Source organism: Canis lupus, chromosome 23 (genome assembly GCF_011100685.1).
Source record: "Canis lupus familiaris isolate Mischka breed German Shepherd chromosome 23, alternate assembly UU_Cfam_GSD_1.0, whole genome shotgun sequence".
In the NCBI taxonomy this organism is placed as follows: Eukaryota; Metazoa; Chordata; class Mammalia; order Carnivora; family Canidae; genus Canis; species Canis lupus.
Window position 1 is genome coordinate 47,531,172 of NC_049244.1, and position 24,482 is coordinate 47,555,653.

Sequence of the window (24,482 nt, forward strand, 5' to 3'; positions counted from 1 at the left end):
TCATCATTTCAAGAAGTTGACATTTCTGTGGTTAAGATCATCCCCTCATTTAAAAATCTCTCCCCCTAACTTCCTGTGTTTTTCAGTATTATTTTTTAAAAACACTAATAAATGGTCTTTGGATGGATTCAGCTTTTCTTGGCTGCTTATAAACCAGTAAACTTAACAAATCAGAAAGAATGTTTCTGCAGAAAAGTTAGTTGAGTAAATTTTTTAGCTTTAATATACGTTTACTAATACTGACTTAAAATCTTTTTGAAATACAGAAAGAAAGCATGACCAAAAAATGGGAGATACACTAGAACACTCTTAAGTGCTTTTCAAGAAAAATATGCCTGAACACAGAAACATCTGCTTCATATCTACCTGACCCTTATCTCTTCTATTGCTTTAGAATTTCAACCTTAAAATTCTTTCTTTTTGTTGACAGAATAACATTATGTCTTTTGAGGGTGGAGGGTGGAGAGGGAAAGAGAGAGAGAGAATCTTAAGCAGGATCCATGCCCAGCCTGGAGCCCAATGTGGGGTTCGATCTCACAATCCCAAGATCATCGTGACCTGAGCCTAAATCAAAAGGACTGAATGCTTAACCGGTGGAGACACCCGGAAGACACCCGTGAGCTAAATAACATAGGCAATGTTATTTAGATTATTTTAAGGTGAGTTAGAAAAAATAAAGCAAACTACTGTAATTTTAAATCATAAAGTGGAAGAGTGAGATGATTTTTTAATATTTTGGAAATAAATTGCAAGTTTAATCGGGCTGGCTGAAAGCGTGTTGTGGAATTCTCTTCCCCTGTGACACATCTAAGGAGATTATAACAAATCAAAAATAATTTAGTGCCTCTATTACATCATCTCTCTCTTAATTGTTCTCACAAGTGATTCCTTGTTACATAAGCTAAATTATTATTATTTCTTGTTTCCTTGACTCGACTGGAGACTAGGAGAATTGGCTTCTTTAACTGGTCTATATGGTGGTCCAGAATGGCTCTCGAGGCCCCCTCAAAAACCAGCTAGCAAGTAGGAGCTGAATTAAATTTTTGCTTGTGTGGTTCCCAAAAGGAGAACTTAGAGCCATATGTGAGCATGACAGATGGGCTTATTTCAGCACAGTGGTGGGAAGAGCCTTCAAACAATTACAACCGTGCAGAATTCAAATGAGCAGTGAGTTCCCATCCCCTGCTGGGCTCAGACACCATTCACCGGCCAGAACCTTTGTGGTGGGGACCACAGCACTGGGCAGCAAAGGGGACGGCTCGGTCTCGTCCTGGGGTGGCCCTGGAATGGATGCGATGGCTTGCGTGAATGTACCCCTCCCCTCAACTCAGGACCGTTTCAGACGTATGTCGAAAAATTTGCACGTTGAAGCAGCAAATCCAGTTCGTCCAATCTTATTTCTCCCAGGGCTGTGACATTTGCTCACAGCTAGAGTCCACTGGCAAGTGTTGATTGTTTTTGAACTTGCTATCACTAAGGTTGCTATGAGAAGATTCATCTTGGAGTCACTCGGAGATGAGGCCCCGCCAGGCTCTCTCAGCAGTGACCTTCCTGTCTGCCCCATGGGGAGTGACCATTGCAGTGCTAGTCAAAATATTTCCACCTTGGCCACCTGTGATTAGAATAACAGCCCTCAAAGATGCCAATGTCCTAATCTGTGGAGCCTGTGCGTTATGTCCCCTTCCGTGGTGAAAAGAGACTTTCGCAGGTGTGATGGGCACTGCCTGGCTCTGGGGGGAGATGATCCAGGTGGGCCCAATCTAATCACGTGTCGTTAAAAGCTAAGAACACTTCTCGACCGTAGTCGGACATGTGAGGACTGAAGAAAGGTTGGAGAGATGCAGTGTGACCATCTTAGAAGCTGGTGGGAGCAGGGGCCGTGAGCCAAGGTAGAGGGGTACTTCTAGAAGCTGGAACAGGTAAGGAGATGGCTTTCCATCTACAGCTTCCACTGCAGAGAGCAGCCCTGCCAACATCTTGGTCGTAGCTCAGTGAGGCCTGAGGAAAGTCTGTGTCAGGCTTCCAACCGACAAGACTGCTGGTAACTTGGTTATTTATTTATTTATTTATTTATTTATTTATTTATTTATTTATTTATTATTTATTTATTTATACCACCGTGTTTGTGGTAAGGGGTTGGAGAGGCCATAGAAGAGCAACGCAGCATCCATGAAGCCACTAGGCTGTGGCCCCGCCAGGAGAGGCCTGTGGCCAAGGCTGTCGGCCTGCAGCAGCCTTGGGGCCGGGAGTAACTTTCCTCTGCAGAAAATGTGCCGCTGGCTTGCTTCACGGTCTTCCTGTTGTGCAGCTTCGAGCGTCTCCAAACACCCGCCAGCCTGTGTTAGGAGCATGATTTTCTGCATTTGGGGAGGCAGGTTCACAAGCAAGACCCGAAAGGGTTTGAATCCACTTCCGAACGGGATCTCTGGCGTTGTGCTGTGTTCGTTACGGGTGGGGTCACTATTACATTTTAATGATCTTAAAACTTCGCCTCAAGGCCCAGGGCGGCTGTTAGTAATCCAGCTGCAAAGCCAGATGTGCCCCGGGGGGGCCGTGGCTGTGTCTCAGCCCCAAGGGCCTCAGGCCGTTTGCGAGGTGAGCCAGAACCCACGGAGGCCTTCCGGCTTTCTCTTCAGGCTCGCGCCTTGCCCGGGGCCATCTCCCGGCCCCTCACAGGCCTCCCTTGGCAGACGCTGGTCACTGCTCCAAACTGTTCCGTTCTTCACGCCCTTTCTTCCTTTCCCTGCGGTCAAAACAGCTAGTGCCTCCAGGTGCTGCTCCCTTGCAGGTGAGGAGCCCTCAGATCCAGGTGAGTGGCTCTGGGGTGGAGGCTGAGGAGCTGAGGCCCGCGGTCCCCGTGCCAGGGACGTCTTGGAGTCCGAGTGCTTCCAAAGGGCTGTGTGGGCCTTGCAGGCCCAGAGCTCCACTGTGAGCTCCGCACGCACACGTTGCACGCCTGCTCCCGTCCACACGGAAGCTCCGAGGTCAAAGGTCAGAGACCTGGGGGCCACACGCTGATGGCGGTTGGGCTTTGCCATCTGGTGGCCGAGGCGGGGTGCTCGTTCCCTCAGCTGTGAAAGGAGGCCACGGACCGTGACCGCCTCGGGCGTGTCGTGAGCTCTGAGGGAAATCCTGTGTGTCAGCGAGTCAAGACTCCTCGTACCTTCCCAGTCAGTGACTTTCTAGTTTGGGCCTAGGACGAGGCATTTTGTGGAAGACCCAGGGAAACGCAAAAGGCACAGCCTTAGACCCAGGAGCTCTCTCGAACCCTCCAGACCTTCTGCTTGTGAAGGGGCCCAGAAACATAACTGTGCACTTTATTTACTTATTTATTTTTATTTGTATTTTTTTTCTAGCTCAATATAGTTAGTAGTGTCTCTACTCGGCTTCAGATGGCCAATGTAGTGATTCAGCAGTTCTCTACGTTTCTCGGGGCTCAGCATGAGGAGTGTGCTCTGAATCCCCTTCACCGATGTCACCTCGTCTGCCCAGCTCCCCTCTGGGAGCCATGGGTTTGTTCTTTACAGTTTACAGTCTGTGTTTGGGTGTTTCTCTCTTTTTATTTTGTTCATTTTTTTTTTATTTAAATTCCACAGAAGTGTGAAATCCTACGATATTTGTCTTTCTCTGACTTATTTTGCTTAGCATTATACTCTAGCTCCGTCCATGTGCTTGCAAATGGCAAGATCTCATTCTTTTCTGTGGCTGAATAACATCCCATTGTCGTATATACCAGTTTATGTAAGAAAAGTAGTTAGCGCATACACACCTAGAACTTGTCGATTTTTATCATCAACAGTACAACCTATTACCTAAATCCTTGGATATGTATGTGGGTATTTACTTCCTGATAATTCTCACAATTCAGTGAGGGGAGTGGAATATAAAGGAGAAAAATGTGCCATGAACTCCCAGATTTTTTTCTCTTTAATTATAATACACTGAGGAATAGAGGTAACTTAGTAGAGATTATCTTCAAAAAAAAAAAAAAAAAAAAGTCATGGTAGTCCAAAAAAAAAAAAAAAGTGTCTTAGAACACATCCCTACATCTCTTGCAGAAATTCTACTCTGTTCAGGATCCTTTCATCCCTGCTCTAAGACAGACATGGTGCTGAGTGAAGCTGAAGACGTTGAGAATAATTTGGTGATGGCTTTAGGCACAGAAAACTATCAATGGTTTCATCCTGAAGACTTGAAATACCAAACAAAAGCCAAAACCCTTCAACTTTAATTTTAGAAATAAAAAATAAAAGATGGGCTATAGCTTGAACAATCCCAGAAGAGCCCTCTTAAGACTTCAGAAAAGAAAAAGCGAGATTTCTTTTTTACAAGTTACATTTACAGAAAAGCCTTATTATAATAAAAGCTTTCTCCTTAAGAGATACTATTCAGAATTGATTACCCTTCTTCACAGGATACAACAATAGATATGATTGACAAGCGTGCCAAAGGCTTCATTCTTCTGATAATCAAATGTTCCTCCTAGGAGCCAATTTAAAGGAGTTGTTATATTTTGAGGTGCTGTCATAGACTCCTTGGAAGGAGCTAGAACTAGAAATGTAAGTTTCTTGTGTCTGCGTTCCCAAGGACTCCATGTCAGAATATTATGTCTAATTTAATAACATAATTTTTTAGAAGTTTTTGAAGCTGTCTGGAAAAATGGAACAGCGTAACCTCAGTTCAATCTTTGTAAGCAGCTTTCAAACATCAAAATGGTGCTTTCTGTATTTACTTCTTGTCGTTGTGACTTGATATTTACTGTACTGCAAACAGTGAATTGAGTAGTTAGCGTTTAAAATTCAAATGCAACACTGTTAATTATAATTGTTAATACTACTTTGAGCAGAAGTAGAGTTAGTACCCTCTGTAGCGTGAAGGGATGACCCAATCTCAGAATAACTATTTTCTGCTGAAAGGAGGGGTATGAACATCTATCAATTTAATCAATTCTTCCAACGACAAATGAGGCTATAAAAATCACAAACTAGGTATGTCTAACCTGCACAGAAAGGTGTTACCTTTCTGGGGTGACCTGTATCTAGAACCTACCACACACTCCATAAATCCGAACTACACTACCAGTTAGGAGTGCCATTTGCCAGATACAAAGACCTAAAAATAAGTGGCTTAAAAATACATGAACTTTTCTCTCGTGTATGATGGAATCCAGAGATAGGCTGTTCAGGCCTGGCATGTTGACTTTTTTTGTATTAATATCTTTAGAATACTTTTATTTCCTGCTTTGCTGTGCTTAGCAGAAGCTTATATCCTCAGAACACCTCATGCTCCCGATGGCTGCCCTATCTTACCGATCACAGGTAGAGAAGGAAAAAGGAATATGCAAAATGGTCAAGGCCAGCTGAATCCTTGCTGTTTTAATGAGACTTTTCCGAGTCCCGGTGAACAGCTTTTGCCCAAATAACATTGTCCTGAGCAGAGTTACATGCCTTCCCTTTTCTTTAAGGTAAGCTGTAACGTGTGTTTTGACCGGATTTTAAGCATTGTCAAGCTTAAAATCAAAATTCTGTAGTTAAGAAAGAAAAAGGAAAATTGGATTTGGAGAGGCAACTGTCTTTCCCAGTGTTATGGTGACGATTATAATTATTGGGAAGTCCACGAATAAATGAATCTTCTTCCAGTAGTTTGCTTCTGGGTGTCTCTCCTGCGCTGTTCCCCTTTCAGCAGCTTCTACTGGCTTAGGAGAGCCACCCGGTAAGTGCTCAAGAATTTCACAAGCTGGCAATTAAACACACACACTTAAAAATTAAATAATAGAAATAGAACTGAATAAATTATATTAGAAACAAAGATAGGAGATACTTAGAACGTTAGAAGTCCTTAATTATTTTACTATAATTTGTTATTATTTAAGCCCTTGAAGTTACGTACGTCTATTAAGTCTGCACGATGACATTTCTGTCATGGGGTCCTGCTGTAGATCTCTTCCCAGTCCTGCATTTAGTGACGTCACATTGGTAGCTTTAAAGCTGATCATCGAGGGAATATTTATACCACAGAAACTGACATATACTAAAATGTGGGTCCTTTTTTTTTTTTTTTTTTTTTTTTTTTCTGGAGAGTAGGTTTTCAACCTTTACCAGCACACTCTGCCTTCTATTAGCTAAAATATTTTTTGATAGTTTGCAATATTCATGCTGGCCAGCCAAAAAAAGAAAAAAAAATCAGGATAGGGACAAATTTAGTATGTTTCAGTAACCTTTTAATCACATCCAGAAGGTTAACTAGTGAACACATTAGAAGAGGGAAAGGATTGTTCTTTCCCTGTCCTTGCCTTGCAACAGTTCTCCTGGGACCACCAGTACTACCAGCCAGATATTTCAGCTCTGAGCTAGGGAAATGAAGCTTTTGTGACCAATATTCTGGAGAGATAAGCAAGGAAAGGAATTGATGCATGTTTCCCCAAGGACTAATGATTTTGTTTAGGTTCCTTGGAGTTTGGGGCCACTCGTCAGAAAAGAAAAAGGCCCTTTGAAAAAAATTCTGCCTCACTGATTGTTGCTCTTTGGTGGGTATGAAAATGAGACATTTTAGGGGAATAAACATGAGGTTATTAAGCAGAAAATCAGTGAGACACTGTAGTGGGGATCATTCCAAAGAGTGGTTTATAACCCCTTCTCTTCATCTAGTATTTCAAGTAAGCCTGTTAAAGCTAATTTTGCTTTTTCACCTTGGGTGTTTTTCTTTTGCTCTCTTCAATCCTGTGCAAACTTCCTGCCCCACTGTCGGGAGTTGGAGACGGTGCCAGAGAGATCTATAGGAGAAAGCATTAGGACACCCTACCTTGGCGGGGTGTAGGGAAGCAAGCACTCTTCACTGCTGGGGGGTGTGAGTTAGTATGACATTTATGAAGGAATCTGACGATATTTATCCAAAATTGTAAATGCATATAACCTTTGACCCAGCAACTTTACTTTGTAAATATATTCTGCATATATGCTTGCACATATGCTAAATGCTGTAGGTTCAAATTTATTCACTGAAACATTTTTTACATAAGAGCAAACGGTTAGAATCAACTCAAAATCCAATAAGGAGTGGCTACAAATTAGGCCTAATTTTTATAGTGGAGTGCTATGTATCTGTTAAAAAATATTTGTAGGAACTATACAGTGGGGGGAAAAATATGTCTGAACAGTATATTTAATATACCTTTTGTGTAAAGTAAGTGAAAATAAAAATCTAAATGTTCATCTTCTTGAATATGCATGACTCTGGAAAGATCCATAGAATCCAAGAATAGACATGTATATGTGGAAGGGAAGGAGGTTCTTTCTGGCTAGATGAGGGACAATGTTGGAAGGCAAGGAGCTTTTTTTTTTTTTTTTTTTTTTTTTTACTTTTATAGTTATTCATTTTTCTGAGCCATGTGAACATACTATCTAATTAAAAATTTTTAAAAAATCTTAAACTGTATATACAGCTTATAGTGCTTAAAGAGTAAGAAGCTTGCCCTTTGTCAGCAGACACATTATTTAAGCGGATTTGAGAAGGAATTCTAGCTTTGAGATGGCTCACTCCAAGGTTTAACAGAGGAGAGTTCAGTGAGGGACCATGTGCTGATTTTAGGGAATCCGTGAATGAGGATGATGCAGTCCGGGATTAGCAAAAACAGGATACCAGAACCACTGCTAGGTCACGAGAGAAGGATGGGGGGTGGAGTTGTCCTGAAGGCACTGCAGGGACAAGAGCTCTAACAGTACAAAGCAGCTACTGCCAAAAGCAGTGGGGCAAAGAGGAACAAAAAGAATAATATCCCAGTCTTCCTGTTTTTCCAGCATAATCTCCTGATAGTGCCAAACAGAACTCGAGGACCCGGAGGCCTAGGGGGAGTGTGTAGTCATCTTCCTGGTGGACACAAGAGGGCAGAGAAGGGAGGAGAACAAATCTGCGTAACAAATGAAAAATCACCAGTAGGGGATGTTAGGATGACAACTTGCATCTTGGCCGTGTGTGCGTAGGTCCGTCCACGTGTGTTAGATAAATAAGTTGAAGATGGTCCCTGTATATTGGCCCTGACACTGTGTCTTCTTCATGGCAAGCTAGGACCATTAGCTCAAATCCTGGCAGTGTCAAACTCCAATGTTTACATGTCCAGTGGTTTTCAATTTCAGCCCAAGTGGACGTATTTTTAGCTATTTAGCGACTGCCTGCGTTGTGTACTCCCTGAAACTGCGCACATCATCTTCCAGCCATAGATAGACAAACTGTGGGGTTGTAGAAAGCTGCCAACCCCTGCTGCCCCTTGCAAATTTCTGACCAAGAGGTTCCCCACTTGGAGGCTGAGCGGCATCACCCAGACCTGTGAGCCCTCTGTTCGATTCCCCTTCTCCCCAGGGATTTCCTTGCCTCCTTCCCTTGGGGTGATGACCCCACCCTGTTGTCTCTGGACAGTCCTCTTCCAGGAAAGGCTTTCCCTCTCATCTCTCATGCAATCTCTCACACACCACCCAGTAAAGCTGGTTATATATCACTGCCACCTTGTGGTCATATTTTTCCCCTTGATTAGCCCTGAAATCCTCTAAGTCATCACCTAGTGCTCACACATGGACAACTACTGAAATTCAGTTCATGTAAGTGAGTATTCAGATAATTTTTTCATAAGTTATTCCATTGAGTTTCTAAAATAACTTTGTGGGCTAAGACCTATTCTCCCCACTCGAAGGTTGTTGAATGGCTTGTTCAAGGCCTGAAGGCTGTGGTGAGGCCATAATGCAAACTTGGGGTAACCTTATGACTTCAAATCCCAAACCTTCCTCAAGACTATACACAAAACTCCTCTTCAATTCTTGACCTCCCTCATATTCCCACCCTTCCCTCGTCTGGTGCACAATGTTTATGATCACTTTCTTTCAAGGGGCACAGTAACATACTCTCAGAGGTTCATCTGATACCCAGGATTCAACAGATTCACGCAAAAAGTAGACTGGAGACTTTCTGAATCTTCTGTTTCTAGACATATAACTGCATTACTTTAAATTTTTTTGCAGCCCAAAATCCCTTACATATGTTTTATAAAATGTAATATGCTTCTTTTTAAATGCAAAGCTCGGCTTATAAAATGGAGAAGAACAAATCTAGGGACTAAGAAACAAAATGAAAGATCCAAACACCTGAAATCATCCCTGTTAAGTTCTGATCCCTATGTGCCCCAAAGCCTTAGCTTTTTGCAGCTACATATAGGACAGGAAATCAGCTCTTAGAGCACTCAGAAGAGAGATTTTGAGTTGAAACTCCACATAAATCCGAGAGCCAAGAAAGGCTACATGCCCAGAGAATGCCAGATTTGTAAAATGTGCTTATCAGCAAAGAGAAACAATAACTTATCAGTCTTACTGTGAGTTCTAGGTAGAAGTAATTGGGGGGTTGGGGTTCATTTTTCACTGGCCTACATGGTCTATAGGGAACTCCAACCTAGGCAAGTAACTGTTACGTGGTTCCAGGTTGGTAGTAAAAGCAAATATTCCCTGGAGAGATGCCCAGTTATCAGGGATCTCACTGAATTCCACCTACATAGCGTAGTCATTCAACGTGAGTCCAAATTCAAAGTTACAAAACACGTGAGGGATAAGGTCACAATGAACAAGAGCCAGTGAAACAGGAAAAAAGGTTAAAAAAAAAAAAAAGTCCCCTCAAGGCCCTATTCAAATTATTGGATATGTCATTGCACACATGCACACAGTTATTGGATAGAAAATAATACAATGTGTGTAAGATTTCCAGAAGATTTGTGCTGAGCATGGTGTTCCAATTTTGGATTTGTTGCAGATGGGATAAAGAGAATATTTTTTTATTTACTCTTCTGGTGACTAATTGGAATGTGCCTTTTTAATGCCACAAATGGAAGTATAAGAATGGAAAACGTTCATAAAACAAATGGAAGTCTTCCTTGAAACTAAAAATTGTCATGCTACCCTCAGAGATAATTTTAACATAAGAAAGAGCAGACTCCTACCTCGTCTCGTGACTTGTCTGTCCTCTTTTTCCTCTCTGTAAAATGAAAATTATAAAACCATACTGTGGGAAAGGGAGAAAAAAGATTTTTTTCCCCTCTCCTGTTTTCTTTGGCAGCCTTGAAAAAGGAGGAACTGCTCCTTCAAAGAATTCTACTGGTTCTCATGGTGATAAGTTAATAAGTGTCCAAGCAGAGGCAGATAAACCTTGATCTATGGTGCTGATACAGAGCAATCTTCAAGGCACGTTGTTAAGTGAAAAAAACTTAAGATTCAGAACAGTGTGTAAATGCCCAATTGGTGTAAAAGAATATATATAACACATATTTGTGTATGCACAGAAGATTCATGTAGAAATATGCATGATAGCTGAGGGAAGAAGCAAGTGACTTTGGGGGAATCTGGAGCTGGAATACAACCTACTAGTCCCAGCTACAGGAATGTGTTCTTTCAATTTTATAAACCTGGCTAATTAAAAATTAGATATATTTCGTCATTAGACCATAGATAACACTCTTAATTATTGATTATATGTTATGTATCCCCCGTTTAGACAATATCCTATCTAGCAAGTATGGTGTGTTATGTAGCTGGCGTATGTTTTCTTGGGTTTGACTCCTGGCTCCATGGTTTCCTAGCTTTACAAATTCGGGCAAGTTATTTAATCTTTCTATGCCTTGGTTTCCTCTTCTGCTTAATGGCTAAAGTCATAAAGTTGTTTTGAGGATTAAAGAAAATGATCCAGGTGCAAGGCTTCGTATCGTACCTGACACATGGAAAAGACTTGAGTAAATGTTAGCTTCGATTGAGATTTCCAACCTTGCTGCTCAATTTTCAGCTCGTGTATTTCAAACAAACTTACGTACTTGAAGCCCCAAAGGTAATCACCAAGAGGACAGAAAGTTTTAATAAATTACCAGAAGACACTACCGTGTCTTTATCTTATACATTTACTTTCAAAACATTGGCTTCTCAGGAATATTTGGAAGGTAATGCCCAAACCACCCGAAATACCAGAACCAAGAAAATCAGGGGTGCCTGGGTGGCTCAGTCAGTTAAGTATCCAGCTCTTGATTTGGTTAAGGTCATAATCTCAGGGTCTGTGTGGGGCTCTGTGCCCAGCTTGGAGTCTGCTTACAATTCTCCCTCTCTCTAAATAAATAATAAAAAACAAAAACAAAACCAATAATAAAATCTTAAAGAACAAGAAGATCAATACAGTTGCCTTATGGAAGTGTTTGGTCCTCAGGCTAATTATCATCTGATTAAAAACCTGTGTGGCAAAATTATATTTCACAGTTTGCCGAACATCTTATGGGAGTATTGGGAGGTGCCTCCTCTGGACAAGAAAATACGCACTTTGTTGATGAAATCCCAGTGCTACTTCATTGAAAATTACAAGTGAATGAAATCCTTTGGTAATACCAGCCCGGAGAAGACTTGGCTTCCAGAGAATTTGAATTTATTCTTTTACAATGGGAACTATGACTAATTATCAAATAGACCAAAATACCAGACTTCACTGATCACCATAATTTCTTCCCAGAGCACTGATTTATATCAAAGCCAAATTCTAGCAGAATGTTCAGTTTGCAAAGTACAGCTTTGGAATGAACTCCGTGAGTTGGGTGGCTTGTAGGCTGCATCCCTACCCTGTCAGCGGGTAGAGAAGATGCTACGGCCTAACTAGCTAGTCACCAGCACCAGAGGCCAACAGATCAAGTTTAACTATAGGGTTTTTGTTGTTGTTTCATGTTTTTGTGTTTAGCTGAACATTGTTTTTTTGACTCCTGTTAATGATCTTTCCTTTGTCCCAGGTCAGACTTGCTAGTCCCCTCCCGTATCTCCTACCATTACTGAATTTCTAGATGTTTCAATAACCTAGACATTTCTTTAGAGATCTGCGCTAGTTTACTGTTCCTGCTTAACAAATCCCCACAACTTCAGGGGTTAAACCCACTCAGTTCTGTTCGGCAGGAAGCCAGGTATGGCCTAGTAAGGACTTGTGCTCAGATTATCAGTAGGTCGAAAGCCAGGTGTCTGCTAGAGCTGGGGGCTCCTCCGAGGCTTGGGGGGATTGTCCTCGAAGCTCACTGGTTGCTGCAGAACCCAGCTCCTTGGGACCGTAGGACCAGGGCCCTCAGCTCCCACAGACTGCAGACCTTTCCCTGCCATGTGCTGCCTTCCACAAGATGGCAGTTTGTTTCTTCAGGGCCAGCAGGAGTGCAATCTGCTGCTGCTTGGAATAGCTCTCGCCCGTCTGTCACAACACAGTCTTGTATAACTTAATCTAAACAGGGGAGCGACCACTCTTCACATTCATGGGTCCTGCCCACACTCCAAGGGTCAGGATTACACAGAGCTGTGCCCCACGTAGTGGGAGTGTTGGTGCCATTTGAGGGCTCAGCCTGCCATGCTGGCTACTTATGGGCTATTATGAGAGTCAGGGGTGCAGAGGCTGATTTGACTTGCACTGACATAGAATCTCTAAATGCTCGCGTATCCAGGTGTTGTCATCCTCAAGGCTTTCCTCCTTCAGTTTGGTTTCTCTGTGGTGGCAAAACTGGACTTTAGACTTGGATTTGTAAGAATCAGAACTAAGGGGCACCGTGAATTTATGTTGGGGATAAAGTAATGCCGAAGGGTCCTAGTTTGCTGCTTTTCAAGGAAAAAAAAATAGTGGTCTACATAAATTCTTTTTATAAGGATTCAGGATAATCAATTATGGTAATTGTCTGTAAGAAATAACACTAGTCACCATTTGAATACCTATTATATCCGGGGCTCTACACACATTATTTCTTTCAGTCTTTCCTATGAGGAAATAGAAGTTCCACGAATGCTAATACGAATAAATGTTAGAATGGTAAAAATCAATTTATGTCAATTTATTGCTTAATATGGCTGGTCTCGAGCTAGGTTTCAAATCTACTTCCATTTGAGTTCAATGACTATATTCAGTAAATTGTACACTGTTCTGGAAACTGAGCCTGACCAATTCCCCTTTAGCTTGTCCACCAACATTTATTAGGGCCTACTATGTGCCGGGCACCGCGCTGACCACAGTATAATGGTGAATAAGGCAGACGTGGTCTCTACCCTCCAGAATAGGAGCTCAAGTTTCTGCCCAAGTCTGAGATCATAAACTTTTCTTACATAATAAAGATCTTATGTTATTAATACTAATTAGTAACATTAGCAATACGGTTCCATATCGAATATAATAAATGTGTTTTGGAGTGCTTGGTGGCTCAGTGGGGGAAGCATCTGCCTTTGGCTCAGGTCAGGATCTCAGGGTCCTGGGATCGAGCCCCACGTGGGGCTCCCTTCTCAGCGGGAAACCTGCTTCTCCCTCTCCCTCTGTGCCTCCCCCCTTTCGTGTTCTCTCTCTCTCAAACCAATAAAATCTTTTGAGAAAACATGTGTTTTGGGATACAGTCATAATGAAATTCAATAAGCTTTTCTAACTATAGTAGAAGACTATGACATTTTTATTTGCAGCTACTATTACAGAAGGAGTAGGAAACTGTGTGTGTCCATGCACGTGCTTTGGTTTGAGAAAATGAATAACCTATTTGGTTAAAGACTCCTATTAACCATTGAAGAATTAAAAACTAGTAAGCTGGGCAGCCTGGGTGGCTCAGGGGTTGAGTGTCTGCCTTCAGCCCAGGGCCTGATCCTGGAGTCCTGGAATCGAGTCCCACATCGGTCTCCCTGCATGGAGCCTGCTTCTCCCTCTGCCTGTGTCTCTGCCTCTCTCTCTCTCTCTCTCTCTCTCATGAATAAATAAATATAATCTTAAAAAAAAAACTAGTAAGCCTTGAATTATAAACTCGAATTGTCCTTACATACTGTCTTTAGGTTGGAGCAGGGTCACCCAGGTGTCAGGATATGTGCTGAAGAGGGAACACTAAAGACACAGAGTAATAAATAGGAGAGATTGGGATTGATTTTACCAGATATTACCAGAATTTTGAAAACAGAAGAATCTAGGAAAAAAATTTTAATATCTATGTTCATACAAGTTTGATTTAACTGTTTTTATGTTACGTTCCATAAGGGAAGAAAACCAAGTATACCAGAATGTTTTCAGTGATTTGGGGCTTCTAAAAACCCGAATCCGTTCGATCTTACTTTGAATCCATTCTTTAACACCTTTGTTTCTCTTTTTGCAAGCTGCCATTAAAGCAGGATGACTTTTGAAGTGAATTGACGCATGCCCTTTCCACACTACAGAAGGAAGTGTTAAAAGTAAACAAATGCTTTTGTGAATTATAGAGAAACAACTATTGCCATCTAATGGTGGCAATGCAAACTGCATGGGCTGCGTGATACCCTGCAGCCCGTCAGACTATATAAAAATGGTATCAGTTTAATATATGAATTACATTAAAAAATTTGGCAGTGATAAAAACATCTATTAATATCAGTAACACATTATAATATAATTATAAGACTTGGTAAAATTTTACACCTCATATAAATAACAGTTCTGATGAACTTTTGCATGATGCTTCTGTTATAATAAAAGCATAATTTAACATGGAAAATTATTTTTACGGCTCCAGCCAGGTTTTTAAATTACATTGGAAAAGTCTAAATACGCAAGGTTAGTTGATTTAAGTTTACCATGAATTAAACATCTAAATATTTGATAGCAGCTCTGTAATTTTTGTGTTTCATGAATTTAATTTTCTCTTAGGAAATATATTTAAAATGTTTAGCCAGTACTACTGTTTATTATATGACCTAAGAAAAATTACCATAATGTTGGGGTTAGGTAATCCATATAATTATTTAATGAGAATGTGATAATCATTAATATTCAGGATATGTCCCCTAAAGAGACAGCACGGATAGTTGCTTACCTAGTGGGATTTGTAGGTCGTTCAAATTATTGCATTGTCTAAGGCCAAATTCTATTGTGTCAGAATGTCAGGTCCTTGTTTCTTAGTTAAAGCGAAATTTACTCTTGAAGATGACGGATTTTGTTATGCTTTTGTTCATGCACTTGTGTGTGTGTTGTCTTGCTGGCATCAGTGCTCTTTGCAAGAGGAATGGGACGGAAAATTTTGATGAGTAGTCGGAGAAGATAGCTATCCCTGATGGTGGGGCACCAGACCACTAGGGGCAGCCAGGCAAAAGAGAAAAATGTAAGGGCATCCTTAAGATCATAGTGAGATCATTTCCCTACTATGCAATGTTGACAGTAGAAGACGAGGAGTTCTCTCTCTCTCTCTCTCTCTCTCTCTCTCTCTCTCTCTCTCTCTCTGTGTCTCTCATAAATAAATAAATTTTAAAAAAAAGATGAGTTGGACTCAACACATCTCCATGTGTTGGTTCTATAATCCTAACTGGGTTATTGATTGGTCTTAGAAGCCTTCGTTTCTAAAGTGGATACAAAAATACTGTCTAAAGGATGCACAACTGATAACTCACAGAATAGGCAAGGCTTCCCCTTAGTTGCTGAGAGTTAGCTTATAAGAAGACTAAATGTCTTAGCTAATTATATCCCACTCCGTAGGTGGGATGATAACTAGAGAATTAAGTGGTTTAATATTTTTTTAGCTTTTAATTTAAAAGAGAAAGGAGAGAAAGGTTTTAATATTTTTTTAGCTTTTAACTTACTTAAAGGTAGAAATTTGATGGAAGCTTGAGTATGTGTAACTGTTGAGAAGGCTGCTCATAAGAGGAAGATACTGCCATTTACCCCATGTAAGTCAATGCTGACTACAGACGACAGCTTGTCTGATATATAGTGAGCTGGGAAGGCACTCAAAGTTATAGTTTGTTTTATTGAATCATTAACTTATTATTTTTATTTTAGAGCTTATTAAACCAAGAGTTGATGTGTAGGAGATTGCATTAGTGTTCACCAAAGAAACATCCATTAGCTCTTCATCATCTCATCCCACCACTCTTTCAGGTGGGGGGAAGCCATATGACTATACTTATATTTTATGTAGTTTATATATTTTTTATAATTTATAATCCTATCCCACATAGATAATTTACACAATAATATAATAGCCTTAGTAAGGAGAAAGGCTACCTGATTCATATTGGACTGTGACTGTGACACGAAAGAGAAATAAATCTTGAAGTCCTTGAAATGTTGAATTGTTTGTTTTGGCAGTTAGTGCTAATTACTCTGACCAGTGCAATATTTTAGGGTCAGAACAAAAAATCTGGCAAATAATTCAGTTTCTTATCTGTTCCCTGATGAACAGAAGATGTATTTTAGAAATGGAAGAGAACTTTTATTAGAACAAATGATAGGAGATCTCGTCCTTGATTAGTGAAAATAAAAACCTAATGATGGCAGTGATCCATGTAACGGGTTTCCGTGTCTGAAAAAAAGACCTCCAGGCTTCAGAACTTATTTTTTTAAAAAGTTAATAATTTTTTTTCCTCTCCAGGTCTGAAGGGAAACATTTTGGCAAATGTAAGGATGGGCTGGTGGACAGGCCATCCATCCACAATTCTGTCAACTGCTCTGGGTTGGGTTAACAATAAGTGTCTGAGTTACTTAGGAAAAGGGATACAGAAAAGTTTTTGATGGAAAAAAACTTTGAGTTCTCTGGAATCTGTGGTCAGAATCTTTCACTTCATTTCTGACTTGATTCTCAACTAAATCATCTTACTCTGCCCAGGTTGCTAGAGTAAACTATCGTAGACTTGGTGCCTTAAACAACACGTATTTCTCACAGTTACGGAGGCCGGGAAGTCCAATGTCAAGCTACTGGCAGATTAGTCTCTGGGTAAGGGCCTTCTTCCTGGTTTCCAGGTTGCTTTTTTCACCATATCCGCACTTGGCCAAGAAAGAAAGAGCTAGTTCTCTGGCTGCTTCCGACAAGGGCACTAAGTCCCATCATGGGGTTCTAGCCTCCTGGCCCACCTCCCGACACCAAATTATTGGGAATTGGGATTTCAGCATATGAATTTGGAAGTGGGGGATACAAACATTTATTTAGCCCATAATGCGAGTTAAATTGGATTTGTTCCTGTGCTAATGCTCTTACTGCCGGGCTCACATCACCCATTTAGATCTAGTGACATCATGGTAATCTTTGATAATTTTTATTCTCTATGCTGGTGTTATTAATTGTTTGGGCACCTGAACAATTTCCATTTCAGATTGAGAGCAGCTTGCTTTTCTGTTGGGAGTTGTGTGCATTTGAGAAATTGATGGATACGCGCATTTCTCTCTGTATATACAATTACATACATGCAAATACATGTGTATTCCCCTGAATATATGCATCAGAGATCCCTCTATCTCCATATCCTATATTTAACAGTTGTCTCCAAAACACATTGAATATTGCCAATTTTCATTATTTTATCTTTAATTTTATCTAGTATGTGTTATAGTAATAGATTTCTTAGAAATGAAATCATCTTTGCACTCAGATTTTATGTAATGTGTTACATTATCACATGGCACTTGCTTTATCATTTTTAATTCATTATTTGCTATCTTTGATTTAGTATTCGAGATTTGTCTGTCCTTTTCCACTTTTAGTACTATTTTTGTTATTTGAAATAAATGTTCCACTAGTTTTTAGTAAAGCCTCTAAAAAGTTTCATTCCTTTTCTGTGGCTGGAAACAGTTTTAATCATGTTGAAGTCATAACTAAATAAATCTCATTCTTTCCTCATATAGACTGGTATCATTTAAGGCTATGAATTTACCTCTTAGCATTGTTTTAGCCTTTTCTCGTAGATTCTAATATTTTTATTTGTTTAAACTCTGAAATTATTTCTGCGTTTAAACATTGTGTTTAAATGTTAAAATTATTTCTCTATTTTTTCTCTATATAGTTCTCTGCCCCATGCAGATTGATGATAGATAGGTAGAGAGAGAGATGACAAATATGTTAAAAGGGATTCTTACATTTTTGAATGCTATGAAAACTTCCTGGTAACCCTAATCACACATTTGTCTACATATTAGTATAAGCAGAAAGTTGTTTCTGGGGGAAAAAAAAACTGTTTTATTAAAGAGTGTGTCCTGATGAAGTATTTTCTTTTTATTGTTAGAACTCACCCTTCCAATGCTGTTTGTTCAACCTCATAAATATACCTTTAAAGTTTTTAATAGTTAGAACTTTGAAGGTCTTCTGTTCAAATATAGCAGACTCTATTATGAGAACAATGGACGTATTCTTTAAATCTTTATTTTGGCTCAGATCACATTCACACATGTACCACATTAACATCACACAAAGAGAATCAAAGTTACAACTCAGAGATATCTGTAAAGAAGTTTTTGACTATAAAGTTTACCATTTCACATGGCACTTGCTTTATGATGACCTACAGAAAATTTTCTTCCAGGTATTAGTAACTGGAAGACCTGCGTTTTTTTTTTCCCGAGCAATAATATGTATTTATATTATAGTCATTAATACATATTTAAAATAATCCTGATTTCCTCTTTACTCCAGCACCAAGAAACATTAGAGCTAAATTTTGGAACATCTTCAGGAATTGTGCATGGCATCAGAGTATTAATTTTGTATAGGCATCTTCTTTATATTTCTTTTGTTTTCCTTTTACCCTATTTTAGTTTATAAGTGAGAGGCACCTCATTTGGTTCCATGTGACATGTATTTCACTCAAACAAATCAAGGAGCAGAATTGATAACTATTTGTCTGTTTATTCGTCTAGTGGACTCAAAAGAACAGAATCCCATTGGCTCTCAGGAATTACTAGAACACTATCAGGATTTTGTCTCCATTTGTCTCTTTGTGTAACTACTTCACATTTCTTTTCGCTTAGAGTATTGACTCTAAGTAATTATGGTATGTGGTCAATAAAAGCAATGGGAAAAGAATGAGATCAGAATTAAAGCAATCAGAAGTCCTTATTCAGTAGATGTGTGGAATTATTAATTTAGAGCTTGTCAAATATGCATATTTTTAAAGTATGCATATTTTTAAAATCTTAAAAAATGGAATTAAGGACACATTAATAGAGTCAAGGAAAAAAGGAAAAATGATTAGGAAAGGAATATGATAGGAATACACACACCCCAAGATAGTAATACATGTACCATAAAGAACTGTAAAAAAAAAAAAAAAATAGAGAAATCACAAGGTAAAAGACAGAAATTCTCAGTTTTAGATTATAAAATTCAGCTTTCCTTGTTGTTAAGAGAGACACTAATTACAGTGTTCTAGAAAGATGATTATCAACCAAAATGATCTCAAGTTAAATGCATTATTATGAAAAAGTGCATTACATGATAAGAGTAAGTTATGATTTTGATAATGACTTTAAAAGCATGAATATGCATTGAGAAAAAATTATAAATTTATAGATATGTAATTATAAAGATTTATAATTTTACTTAATATAATTTTAAAAAATTTAGTTGCTCAAGCAAACAAAATTTAGTGTCAATATAGAGGGTAGGACCAATATAATTTGTAAAATTGAAAATACATGGGCCATCAAGAAACTCAACAAAATTAGAGCTAAGTAGTGATAAAATTAGAAATCAATAGCAAGGGGCACCTGGGTGGCTCAGTCCATTAAGCGTCTGACTTCTGCTCAGGTTATGATCCCAGGGTCCTGGGATCAAGGCCCGCTTTAGGCTCCTTACTCAGCTGGAAACCTGCTTCTCCCTCTCCCACTGCTCCTCCCCCCACATATATGCTCTCTCTCTCTCTCTCTCTCTCACACACACAAATAAATAAAATCCTAAAAAAAAAAAAAAAAGAGCCTAAGCAGTTGGAAATTTAAAAATGCATATTGATATAATTTGTTGGTTAAAAATAAGTATTCATGTATTAAAATGCATATTAATATAATTTGTTAAAAATAATCAAGTGTTCATGTATCAAAATAATAGTATGATACATGCCAAACAAACAAAAAAAACCCTTGCCAATTCATACAATAATAACATCTACATAAGTTTAAACATACAAAACAACATCACTATATAAAAATACTTAGGCACTGTCCACCATGACATGCATGGGAATGATGTAAAGCATTTTCAAGTAGTGGACACTTCTCGGAAATTAGGAAGGGAAAGAACTAAATTAGAGTTATAGCTGGATCTGTAATACCTAAGTTCTTTAACAAAAAAATCTGGAGCAAACACATGAAGTGTTCACGTCTCTTAAATGTGGTTGTTGGATGTCAAGCTGTTTCTATTCTTTTTTAAGTACATAAGCTATGTTGTAAATAAAATAAAAGAATGTCTTTAAAAAATAACGAAAATAAATATCCTCGTAGTCTTCAGGAACTCCTTCCATTTTGGCTCTTCTATCTGGGAGAGGGTGAGGTTTTGGATACATTAATTTCATTGGGCCCCTCTGAGAATCACATAAGGATCATATATATTGTTCACCTAATTCAGAACTACTGTATACGGTAGATGCACAACGTATATTTATTCCCACATTTGTTGAATAAATGGATGAGTAGAGGAGCCATCCTGACCTTGAGTCCTAGAATCATAATGAATGGGCCGCGCACACCATTCCTCAATCTAGAATCCAGGAAATATGTCTGACGGAGTCAACAAGAGAGAATCCGCTCTGTATCTGCCAAGACGTGTGCAGTGAGTCCTGTCTCCTTCTGACCCTTATCTTTGAGTGCAGCAAATAAAACATTACTTGCTGCCACGTGAGAAAGCTGCACCTTTGGTCACCAGTTTTAGTATTGTCCTGATCTCAAGGTCTTTTTCAGTCTATAGCTCAAAAAGTGATTCTTGGGCAAACTCCTCATCAACATCTATTTCCTTTAGGAATAAAACGTCACCCAGATTTTGGATATGATTTTACTTGTGAAAATGCTGAACATGTATTATTTGGCAATATTTAACCTGGCAGCCGTTAAAAGCAACCCTCCTTGACACCACCCTCACCTTCCCTGTCCCCTCCAAAAGGCACATCTCTGTGAACTACTGTACCTCCCCTTATCCAAGGAAAATATGTTCTAAGACACACACCCCCAGTGGATAGACTTTTTTTTCCTCTACACACATACCTAGATGAAGTTTAATTTATAAATTAGGCACAAGAGGGGATTAACAATGATAACTAATAAAATAGGACAATTGTGCTGTAATACGTTATGTGACTGTGGTCTCTCTCTCAAAATATCGTGTTGTGCTCATTCTTTTGATGATGTGAGATGATAAAATGCCTACATGATGAGACGAAGTGAGGTGAGTGACATAGGCAGTGTAACGTAGTGTTAGGCTACTACTGACCTTCTGACAATATTTCAGAAAGAAGACCATGGATAACCAGAACTGTAGAAAATGAAACCGTGGGTAAGGGGGTGAGAGGGGTGGTGCTGCTATGACTCTGTGCTAAATATTGAAGTCCCTCCATGGAGCCTGAAGCTTCTGAACTACCTATTGCCAAAATAACCAGTTGAAAGATGAATAATTCAGTCAAGATGATTCTGTGGAATTCTTTAAAAGAAAATGTTCAGTTAAAAAAAAAAAATTAGCCATTTCCCCGAACTCAGCCTCTTTTTCAAATGAACTTATCAAAACCATCTGTACGTCTAGACGTGGCCCAAGATAAAGTATTCCCAACAGTCTATTAAGTAATGAAAATGAACAAGTTAGCAAATGAATTGTTCTTTAGGGAATATTAGTAATTCTGGTAAAAGAATTTAAAGGCTAATTTAAGTTTGAAATCTGCTTAAAAGCCAACATGCTAGGTATTCCATGGTGAGTAATCTATTAAAATATTAATTTTTGTCTTGGACCATAAATAGACCCATAAATACAGAGAACAAACTGGTGATTGCCAGAGGGGAGGGAGGATGGGTAAACAGGAGTGAAGGAACGTAGGAGGTACAAGCTCCCGGTTGGGAGTTGAATAGGTCACTATAACGAAAGGAACAGCATAGCCAACGGGCGGTGTTGTCATAGTGTTGTATGGTGACAGGCGGTGGCTGCATAGCAGAACCACTACGGAGTTGCTGGATCACCATGTTGTATACCCGGAACCAGTGTAACATTGTGTATTAGTTGTTTCTTCGATAAAAAAAAAAAAAAAAATTATTCCAAAAACTGCTTCCTTACCATTTGGAGGTCCTGTTCTGCAAGGTATAGCTTGTCTACTACCTAGGACCTGCCTAATGCAGCTCTAAGAAATAAAGAAATAAATTGCCACATTTTTCTTGGAGGAACTCATAGGTAGGAGTACTGATTTGTAAAACTTGACTCATGTTAGTATGCGTGTTTTCGCATATATTTGCTGTAAATCTTAAAGAATCGTTGACAGTCACCAGGTAAGTCCTTTTGGTTTGTATAGTACATAGGCTAGATGCATAGGCTTTCCTTCCAGGCCAAGTAACATTCTGAGTGAGAACCCTTATAATTTTTCTCAAGATTTAGAGAAAAATTCCCCTACTAAAGTTGATTAGAAAAGCAACTATTCTTGATTTTTTCCTCTTTCATTGTTGCTCTCTCACTGTAAATAGTGGGAAAGTGGCAGGATCGATGAGGAAGGTGAGGCCATGACTTGACACTAAAAAAAAAATGTTCTTAGATCCCATATGTAATATGCCACAGCTTCTAGTTCCTTCTACTTTTAAAACTTTTTTTTCCTTTTTAAGAAAATGGAGATACAATTCATTTTCTATTTTGTAGATTGCCTTTTCACTTTCCTGACGCTGTCATTTCAAACACAATTTTAATTTTGATGGCCTCCAACTTATTCTTCCTTTTGTTGCCTAGGCTTATGCTTTCGGTGGCATATCTAAGAGTGCTTTGCCTATCGAGGTTATGAAAATGACTCCTGTTTTTTTTTTTTTCTGTGCATTTTATGGAATTAGCTCTTGCCATTTATACGTCTTCTAGAAATTATTTTTTGTGTGTGGTATAAGGAAAGGGTAGAGCTTAACTCTGGATGTGGATATGCAGTGTCCTAGCACCCGATGTAGAAGACTACTCTTCATTAAATTATCTTGGCACTCTTGTCAAAAATCAATTGATCATAAAAGTTAGGATGTACTTTTGGACTCTCAGTTCTATTCCGTTGATCTCTAGGTCTACCCTCATACCAGTACCACATTCTTTTGATCATTGTATTAAGTTTTAAAACTGGGAAGTGGGAATCCTGAACCTTTGTTCTTCAAGAATGTTTTGAGTATAGAAGAGGTGGGGTGGACATCCTTGTCTTGTTTCTGATCTTGGGAAAGCATTTGGGTTTTCACCATTAAGTGTGATGTTAGCTGTGGGATTTTTCCTAGAAACTGTCTTTCAGGTTAATGCAGTCCCGTTCTATTCATATTTCTATTCTGTTTTTACTTTATCGTGAAATGCTTTTTCTGCCTCTGAGATAGTCATATAGTTTTCATCCATTAGTCTATTGATAAGGAAGTTAAGAACTATTCTATTTTTGTAAGAGTCTGTGGATAATTTATTTTTCTTTAAAACATTTCTAGAATTTACCAGTGAAGCCATCTGAACCTGGGTTCTTTCTTTGTGGGGAGTCTTTAATTAACTCAAAATTTTTATTTGTTGCAGGTCTATTCACATCTCTTTCTTCTTTTGTCAGTTTTGGTAGTTTACTTCTTTCTAGGAATTTGTTCATTTCATCTAAATTATCAAACTTGTTCATATGCAATTGCTTATATTATTATCTTAAAATCTTTTTTATTTCCATAAGGTCAGTGGTTATGTTCACTCCTTCTTTATTCACTTAAAATCTTTTCTCTGATTCTCAAGTAGCTAAAGATTTGTCCATTTAGTTAATCACTTCACTATCTTGTTCTATTGGCTTTTTTTCTGTATTGTTTTTCTATCCTTTATTTCATTAATCTCCATTCTAATTTTTATTATTCTTTTTTTTCTGTTTGCTTTATGAGTAGTATGCTCTTTTTCCACTGTTTTAGGGTGAAATTTCTTTATCTAAAGTATTATTTGTACTATAAACTTCTCTCTAAGCACTGTTCTAGCTGCATCCCATTTTGCTGTGTTCTCTGAAGCTCTGTTTATTTTTTTCTTTTTTCTGTGTATTCAGATTATGTGTTGTACATCAATCATCTTCATGTTTATCAAGTCTCTCTTTGGTCGGCTATAATATGTTGAGTTTCTCTAGTAAATTTTTTTTATTTTTTATTTTACTTTTTAACCCTAGAATTGCTTTTTGTTTTCTTTTGTGGCTTGCATCTAGTTTTTTTTACATTCTCTACTTGCTGAGACATTGTCTTAATACCTGATTTACTTCTTTATGAATGCTTCCCTTCAGTTTGTCAAATATATTTATAACAGCTACTTTAAAATCTTTGTCTGCAAAGTTTGATCATTGAGCCCTCTCAAAGGCAATTTCTATGCCCGCATTTTTTTTTTTTTTTCTGTATGTAGGTCACAACACTTTCCTGTTTCTTTATGTCTCATAATTTTAGTGAAATCTATTTCCTCACAGCATGTGTCCTCTGGTGTGGTTCCTCATAGGGCTAAGTCTTGGGTATACATACAGTCACTGAGGATAAGTTTTTTTTGAAGTCTTTTTCTTTAAACCAGA

General features: G+C 38.8%; 2 long non-coding RNA genes across 3 annotated transcripts in view; one reads left to right on the plus strand and one right to left on the minus strand.

Annotated features, from left to right (window-relative positions):
- The first annotated feature begins 2,480 nt into the window (after positions 1–2,480).
- Positions 2,481–24,482, plus strand: part of LOC111091997 — a 35,047-nt gene continuing 13,045 nt past the window's right edge. The window contains exon 1 of one of the 2 annotated variants that reach the window (XR_005377224.1): positions 2,481–2,809. This is a non-coding gene — a long non-coding RNA (uncharacterized LOC111091997). The remainder of the gene's footprint in view (positions 2,810–24,482) is intronic. The other variant, XR_005377225.1, reaches the window with a different exon arrangement.
- On the minus strand, positions 4,199–10,107 carry LOC111091998. Its single transcript, XR_005377226.1, has 2 exons — positions 9,974–10,107; positions 4,199–5,736 (listed from the first exon to the last, which is right to left on the minus strand). It is a non-coding gene; the product is annotated as an uncharacterized LOC111091998 (long non-coding RNA).